Below are 8926 nucleotides of genomic sequence, written 5' to 3'. Positions count from 1 at the left end.
ATGTTTATGCTTCTGTTTCTCCACATTGCGTCTCTTCCTGCCACCTGGCAGCCGGGCCGCTTTGTTATATTAGCCACAAAGATGGAATAATTAATGTCTGGCCAAATGTGCCGTGTGTTCTCACGCCAGCGGGTCATGATTAAATTCATGTCACAGCACTCGCAGGTACTCAAGCCTTCAGCAAGAACACATTATATATATATTTTAAAAAAAGACTTGTGCTGCACTCTTTAGGTGTGAATTGAAATAAGTCATTATCTACAGAAAACACCTTCCCGAGAGGCAGCGAGGAGAGGCTTCAAAAGGACGCTTTATTGTCGCAGTCCAGACACACTGCAGAAAACAGGAGAGCGGCGTCGAGGGGGAAGCTCTGGGAGGCCGGTGGTGGCAAGCTGCTTAGGTAACTGTTTTAGACAACTAAACATCAAAGCCCTCAGTATTCACAGAGCCCTGAGATGGCAAGAAATGTACAAGTGGATTATTCCTCCTTGAGTAAACACACACTGGATGTAAGCACGTGGTGTACAGCGAGGGGGGAGAAGTGTCTGCAAGGGAGCATTTGGCAAATTGCAGTGGTTCAAGATGATGGAACAAGATGAGAGCAATAAAAAGCAATGTGCTTCCAAGACCATAACCTGGTATTACTGCACATCAGACACCTTTTCCTCCAGCTTTTGCCACTAAAACCAATTCGGGTTCTGACAATATCCCGCTGTCACCGGAGACGCCGTCGCTGTTATTGATATTATGATGTTTGTGCTACATTAGGCGCCGTTTCTGAGAAAACCGCAAAGGCACAACGAGGTGTCTGAGGCCGTGATGAAGCACGAAACCAAGAGACTGCGGGAACGAGTCGCCATATCGGAGACGAACGGGGAAAAATGAGCGCGTGGAAGTTCTGGGGATGTATGGCTGTGATGCCTGGTGATGAATAGCTAACCTTGTTTCTAAACTCTGCACCAGCTTCATCACTATGCAGCTCTATCTTCATACATCTAACTCCCAGCCTGATTTATTGGAGGCTATGGCAGAGTCGCCAGACCTTGCATCAAACACTGAGGCGTTTTGTGCACAAAGTACAAATGCTTACATAGACGGCACGAGGAGAGATGCATCTGTACGATGGATGGATAGCACTCATTTGAATTGCAAAATATTCAGATGCGCGTTTTATGGATTTGTTTGTATACTATTTTGATTCCATCTCTGGGCAACAAAAGTCTCTGTTTCCACTGGCAACGTGCTTTAATTGAAAGAGAGTTCACACAGAAATGATGATTGATTAGTTCAATCTTAGTATCCATGCTAGAAGACTGACCTTTCTTTACCTGTTAAATATTCATGCTGTCTTGTTGCGGAGGTCCCTTCAGGATAAACCCACATCAATAAAAGATATTTAGTCTGGTATTAATGGAAAGGAGATTTTCAGGGGGCCCAGAGTCTTTAAAAATGGCTGTGATCCACAGTTAAGATGTGTATTACAGCCATCTGGTTAAGATTCAGAATCCCAGGGAGCTCGAGTCGCCCACTCGTAAAGCTCAGCGTGTCCTATCCTGTGGCCGACTATTTAAAATGCACCGTGCATGTGTGGATTTCTTCTCAGGATAACAGCAGCCCTAATGTACAATCTAAGAAGATTGTTCTGTAAGCCTTAAAAGATCATATCTGATAGAAAAGAGATGAAACCATTTCAGACAAAGCTTAACGTGAGCCCCAGAACCGGTGCACAAGGTGCATGACCAGAGGCCGGGTTATTCTCTTATCTTTGTGGCCAAAGCTCTTTGGCAAAGCACCCCTCCTGGCATTTAAAACACATGTCTGCGATAACATCATTGGTTCTTTTCTCCCTCCCTCTGGCCTCCAGAGAGAATCTCTGAGCATCTCTAAATGTCACGTTAAGTGCTTCTCTTGTCCCGCGCTGACACGAAAACGAGGCGCTCTCTGAATACAAAGAAGGCCCGAACTGGATGGCTGCCATAGCTCAAAGAGAGCGACAGTTATCTGCTCTCCTCTCTGCTGCTCGCTCCCTCATTTGTTCAAACTGTCAAAAGTAACATTTAGTCCCTAATAGGGCCACACAAAGGACGGCAAAGACTTCCGCTCGTGGTTCTACCTAAATCTGAGGTTTCCTGCACTCGTCTGGGCTGCTCGGACTGATGGCGCTAACGTCTAGTCTAAACATGCCTCCCCGTCACACACCTGGAAGCAGCCACAAGTGAACACAAAGAGGAAATTCTAATTACATTTTGCCAGTAAGAAATCAGGTGAACAATGGTGCAGCGAGGTGTGACTTCCATAGCTGCTCATATCGTTAAAAGATGCTATTTTAGCTGTTTGGAGCCGCGTGACAGAAATGAGATTTCACCCTGTTGCCATCTGTTATTAGCTTCAACGCTGCTGTTTTTGTCGTCATTCACATGCATCTGAACACGAGGTGGGAAAGAAACACACCAATTAAAAGTGTGTCGACTCCAACGCGGAGCGCAAAGACAAAGTTTCTCTGCTATGAAACTGAAATGCCTCAAAGGAATCTCGTGTTCAGGTTTCGCGGTGGTTAGCACCGTCGCCTCGCAGCAAGACACCCGGGATCTTTCTGCGTGGAGTCTCCATGTTCTCCCCGTGCAGCGTGGGTTCTCTCCGGGTTCTCCGGCTTCCTCCCACAGTCCAGAAACATGCTGAGGTTAATTGGTGATTGACTGGTTACCTGTCCAGGTGAACCTGCCTTCACCCCGAGTCAGCTGGGATAGACTCCAGCCCCCCATGACCCTGGTGAGGATTAAGCGGTGTAGAGATGATGGATGTTTGTTTGAACTCATCAGTCTGCATCCTGCATGTAACGAACTTTATTCATCTCAGACACTTTGTCTATTTTCAACGTTGCCTTGTTGAATATTAGTCTTCATGTCTGTGTATAAGTATATTCTAAGCAACAGAAAACTGACGTAAACTTCCTTGTACTCCAACTGAAATCCACTTTGCTTTAAACTTGTGGTGTGAAACTGTTCTCCCTCCCTAACAAAAAAACAAAGTTAGCAGAAGTTCAGCCCTGCTGCCAGACTGTAGCGGCGAACCATCGATGAACACGTCTGACACGAGCAGCAAACTTCTCCTCTTTGCCAGAATGTTGCTGGAAGTTTTCAGTGCTTGTAGCCAAAACTGTCTGTGCTGCAGATTACCCCCGAATTTGATGCAAATATGGCAAAAACGTTTTGCTTTTGTAGGCAAAATTACAAGACTGAACATATTTTTTCACACGAGTACAAATGGTAATGAACCATGCAGATAGTTTAGGAAGTGAGTTAATGGAAAACAAGTAGATTACAGGTGTGTAAATATGTTAAACAGATTATGATCAAGCGTGTCTGCTCTGGACAGCTGCTGAGATCACACACTGCCTGATTTGAAACCTTCGTGCTCTAAATGTGAAAAAACACCTGAACGTTCACAAATGTGAGTCCGTGTGACGACGGAGGGGAAATGTGCAGCTTCTGCTAATGCGGCGGACACAAGTAGCCCATACTGCCTCAGAATAAGTTTAGCTTTATACCCACGAGCACATTCATCACACATTACTCCCTCCGTATATATTCCATCTCCATTACCTGTTCCTGTCCAAAGAGCCCCTGCTGCGGTGGCTGATTTGCCCTTAAGAGCCCAGGCCTCCTCGCTCAGTGGGAGGAGGAGAAAAAATCAGTGCAAACCTCGTCATTTGTCTGCTATATTTAATACTTTAGTGCCGGGGTTCTTTATGACCTGAGCAGCATTCATAGGGGACAATGAAAGGAAACGGTGGGATGCTTCTCTCCCTCTCCCCTCCCCACCGCACCACTCTTTCATCTCTCCTTCCCACAAGGCTGATTCACCGCTGGTGACCCCTGCGGTTGGCTCGTTGAAAATAGACAACAAAGTGTCTGAGATGAAAACCGGTGGGCAGTGGCAGGCTAGATTGCTGCTTTGCTTCAAGTTGCTCGGGCAGCGGCGGGATCGCTCGCTGAGCCGAGCTGACACTTCCATTTGTCTGGATGGCGGTCCTGTGAAAGGCAGCGGGCTGGCACTGCCATGTACCCACATCTGCAAGGACTGACGAACACCAGAGGCCTGTCGGGTCGCTTTTTAATCGACTACGCCGCAAAATGCACCCATCCTGTAGTGTTGAGGCAGTTCTGTCTATTAGCTCATCGTTCTGCTGAAACAGGTCAGTGTTTACTAGAAGCTGAAACAGAAATATGCTTCTAGTGAAGGCGACGTTCACTGAAATAGTAAAGGCTGGCACAGGGTCCCTCCAAAGAGCCAGACAGTTAGCAATTTACTCATTAAGACTGTACTTCAGAGGTGCAAAAAACCACATTTGGTCCCTCGAAGTCTCTTGGTAAAATCCTCCTTGTGTCAGATATTTACTCAGTTATGGCCTCCAGCACATGCAGAGTTCCAGCCAGTGTAGCATCGTGTGGGTGCTCACAAGTAAGTGGAGGGTATGTGGATGCCTACACAGAGCAGGGTTCCCTGAATGTTACACGGAATACCTTTATTTATTGTCTTGTAAGATGATTTAGGCGCTTTTATTATCTCCATGTATGAATTATTTCTTCTACTTTCATTATACAACATATGTGCTCGTCAGGTTTATAGTAAATGATTAATGTGCATCAACATCTTTATTGCAAAAAAAACTTATTGATTTCATAAACCAACATATTTATATTGTTTATGTAGGGAAGAAAATGCATCCACAAAAAAAAAAAACCTTATCTTGATATTAGGACTAACTCGTGCATAGTTATGAGAAAAAGATGTTTTTAAGAAATCCACATCTTGAAATAATGAACAGTGTGGAGCAGGAATGAATGCGTCTAAACCTGCCTGAGAACAATCAGGTTTAGAAGATTTCTGTTGTGTCAAAGTAGCTCAGTGACACTACAGTAAAGGATACGTAGCAGCGTTTTGTTTTAATTTAACCAGATAAAGAACCCATTGAGACCGAAACCTCTTTCACGAGGGTAACCTGGCCGAGACAGGCAGCAGCACACGTCCACAAAATGAATATTTCGAGGTTTATTTTATAAAATGTAAACAAATATATTGTTTGATATTATCAAATCCAGTTTATTGTCACGTTGCTGTACATACACAGTAGTACAGGCAAGATGAGAGAGCGATTCTTCAGGATTATTCAAGCAGCAAGTTTTGCAGAATGCACGTCTGGGATCAGACACTAAACGTTCACTGTCGCTGTCTCCTGAAGGGGGCGCTGCATCCATGCGCGCCGCCATCACATGTCAACATCGGCCCGATATTGGCATAAAAATGTAATATCTGTCAATATCATTATCGTTTTTTTGTGGCCTATAATGAAATCCGATGAAATGACACCTGGATTTCGGCGGCATTTACCTGCGAGCAAATGATGACGACATCAAACTGTGTCGTGAAGCGTGTAAACAAGTGTGGCTGCAGTAGCAAACGTATCGGTTGATATCGGAAATTGAGAGTTGGACAATATATCGGATATTAGTAAAAAAAAGTCAGAATCATTCATCCCTAAAATACAGGCTATAGCATGAGGCTAATGTTTCAGCAAACAGTCCAACTCGCTGTATCTGTGGTGACATTCAGCTTGATCTTCACCAGAAGTTACACAAGTGGCCTCCAGCACTGTGAGCTGGTGTTGCACTGACACGAGCACGTACGCTTTCTGTGTCACTCTGAGTTTCTTTGTGTGCTTCAAACAACAGCAACTGAAATGGACCAGCTTACGGTGAAGTCAGAGCTAATGACTGTGATGCAGCTGTTACTTTTGCTGAAGTTTTCTTGACAAAGCAGAAAAGAGAGAAGACATAAATGACACATGACTGCACTGGTGCACACATTTGCTGTGGTGCTGCACAGCGGCATCATGTTCACACAAATCAATGTATTCGATCAATCGCTACCAAACAATCCAATCAATGCGCTCTGTGTCACCGTGACATGTAGTCGATGCAGTTTTATTTATATGGCGCCACTTCACATGCGTTATCTCGTAGCACGTCACGTAGCGAGGTGAAGATCTCGTGTAGACCTCCAGCAGAACCAGGCTCAGGGAGGCCGGCCGTCTACCTCACCTGGTTAGGGTAGGAGGTAAAGAACAGGATAGCAGAGAGAAAACAGGCAAAACAATGCACAAGACACCGGGGAGGCTGGAGAGTTCAGAGGAGACGTGTAGCTCTGCAGCCAGAGACCAAACGCAGGAAGTGCATGTGAAGCTGGATTCAGTGCAGAACTATGAATCACATTACATTCATTCATACGAGTTAAGATTTGTAATATCCGACCTGACATTTCTAAAAAAACAAAACAACAAGCGACTAATGGTGATGTTAAGGCCTCATTTCTCGTACTTTTGTGGGAGCTAGCACACTTTCACAGCACATTCAGAAACTTCCATCCAGACCTTCGTGCACAACGTATTACTTCCTGGTGCCATTAATCTCAGCTGGACAACTCTGAGTCACTTTTGTTTTCAATGTGGAGCAGCAATTTCATGTCCCAGTTTTCACTCAGGTGCTAAAGATAGAACGCTAAATAATTGTCCTTTTAGCATGTTTTTCATCCCGTCGTACGCACGGGAAAGAGCGAATGTGCTTTAGCTTGAGCAGTTTATATCTGAAGCATGTTTTTCTCTTTGAGGACGGCGGTTCTTTGGATTCGAGTAACCTCTCCCGTTAAGCCGCTTCTCCTTAAACTGTTTTGAGAGACAAACGTCGGTGCGTTTGAAAGCATTTGATTTGTGAATCACATGCGCTCACACGCAGTAAAAAGCCAGCTGCAAAGGTCTCCTCCTATCATCCGATTATCCAGAATATCTCAAGATGCTTATCTGAGAGCCGGGGATACAGTAGGCAGCACTGTAAACCGTGTTTGAGTATGCAGAGTGGTCGGAATCCATCTGGTCCTCTGCAGGGGAAGATAAGAAGCTCCTTCATGAATAAAGATGTTTGGGCATCTTCTCCTCTTCTGTGTTCAATGTGTACTTGTTACAGCAGTCATTATTTATAGTCCCACTAAGGCCTGCAGTGGTGAGAGTGGGTCTCCTGGGGATTGGGAAGTGGAGCCACTGCTACCTATAGTGGGAAAGATATACCACCTCACCCCCGCTGAGAACTTCGTGCAGGAAATGAACTCATAAATCAAGCAGTAAATTGAGTGTAGGGCTGTGCTTACTCATCTCAGAGGTCCGCTCCTCTTCCTCCACACACTCCTGCTCCTTTTTACTGCATGACTAATGCAACGCCACAACTTCTCTGCCCGTGTCTCTCGCTCTTTATCGAAAAGTGTGGATTTTTATTTTCAAGTAAACATCATAACTCTGGCCTGGAGGCTACAGTCGAGCGCAGGAACATCTAGAAACGGATGCATGGAAAAGTTAGTCCGGAAGCAGGCATCAGCATCTTGTCCTACAGCTGAACTTCTCCGCCTCATTGTGATGCGGCTGGTGAGAGCTGCCTGTCTTTACCCGGACAAAGCCGGGGAGGAGAGTCTCCCCTGCTCGCCTCAGGCTATCCTGACAGTCACAGGCCCTGTCCGGAGGAATTAAAATCTCTATTTATCAGGACTCGACTGAAGCTGTCTGGGGACTGGCCGGGGAAATGGCACACAGTCGGCCTCCTCCAGCAGTGGGACTCTGATGGGGAGTTCAGCGCTGGGATGTGCCCGTGCAGCTTGTTTCTTGACAGCATGTGAGATACACAAAGAAAAAAAAGAAGTGCCCTCATCCCAACTTCGCACTTTGTTTCACTTTAAGTGCTGCGCCGACACCAGCGCCGTCCTGAATGTGAATCATTCTTTAATGTCATGCGTAAAAAGGGAGCTGATCCTTGAAGCGCTGGATCCTCCCCGCTGAGCTCTTCCCCCCCATTAAGGCTCAGGGGCTGTGTCGCCTCCTGCAGCTGCTCTCCATCACCGCAGCAGTGGGCAGCATCACTCCTCCACACCTGCAGGAGCTCACACCGGATCTCTGCTGACCTCTGTCGGCGGTGTGCATGTTAGCGTGGCTGTTGGTGCCATATGTGTAATTATAACTGCAGTTTTTCTATTATTTGGATGTTTGAGCTTCATTGGAGAAAGAAGGGACGAAGGAAAGGAAGGATAAAATATGCAAAGGGAGGGAGGAAGGAGATGATGGAAGGAAAGAAAGAGAGGGAAGGACACAGGAAAAGGAAAAGAAATAGGAGAAAGGAAGGAAAAAACAAAGACAAAAGGAATAAGGGACTAATGAGTGAAAGAAAAGTAAATAGATGGAACAAAGGAAAAATGTGGGCTTTAAGTGTTTGTGTGTATTTGTTTTGTAATATTTCAGATCATTTGATGCTGTTTTATCTGATTTTGAATTTAAAAATTGTGCAACTGGACAGATATATATTTTTTCCATCATAAATTCATAATTTAAACTTTTTTTTCATGTGAGCTGATTTGTTGTTTTTTTTTTCTGTAGTTTCTGATGCAGTCATGGATCCACAAGATGGACGTTGACCATTTAACGTCGTCTTAAACAGATCGTAGGAAGAAATGAAAGAAAAAGGGGAAGGACAAAGGAGAGAAGGAAGGAAAGAAAGGATGGAGTATGGAACAGAGGGGATGAAGGTAAGAAAGACGGAAGAAAAAAGACAGTTTTGATTGTTTAAATAATAATTTAGGATAAAATTATTCTACATTCACAATAAATAACAACCAATCATTGAACTCCACGTGAGACAGAAAGTAAATAAAATTCCTATATCTAAAAAAAGAGATTTCCAGGCCCTTTAAGGGGGGGAAAAATTTTTTTTTTTTCATAATCCAAAACCTTTTTAAAAGAACACAAATCCTCCATTTAACATAACTAGACTCTTAGACGGTAATAAAGAATCATAGAGAACAAAGGGTCCTTTATTATTATTATTATTATTAT

Source organism: Stegastes partitus, unplaced genomic scaffold (genome assembly GCF_000690725.1).
Source record: "Stegastes partitus isolate 25-593 unplaced genomic scaffold, Stegastes_partitus-1.0.2 Scaffold113, whole genome shotgun sequence".
Taxonomy (NCBI): domain Eukaryota; kingdom Metazoa; phylum Chordata; class Actinopteri; family Pomacentridae; genus Stegastes; species Stegastes partitus.
This window is presented reverse-complemented; position numbering follows the sequence as displayed.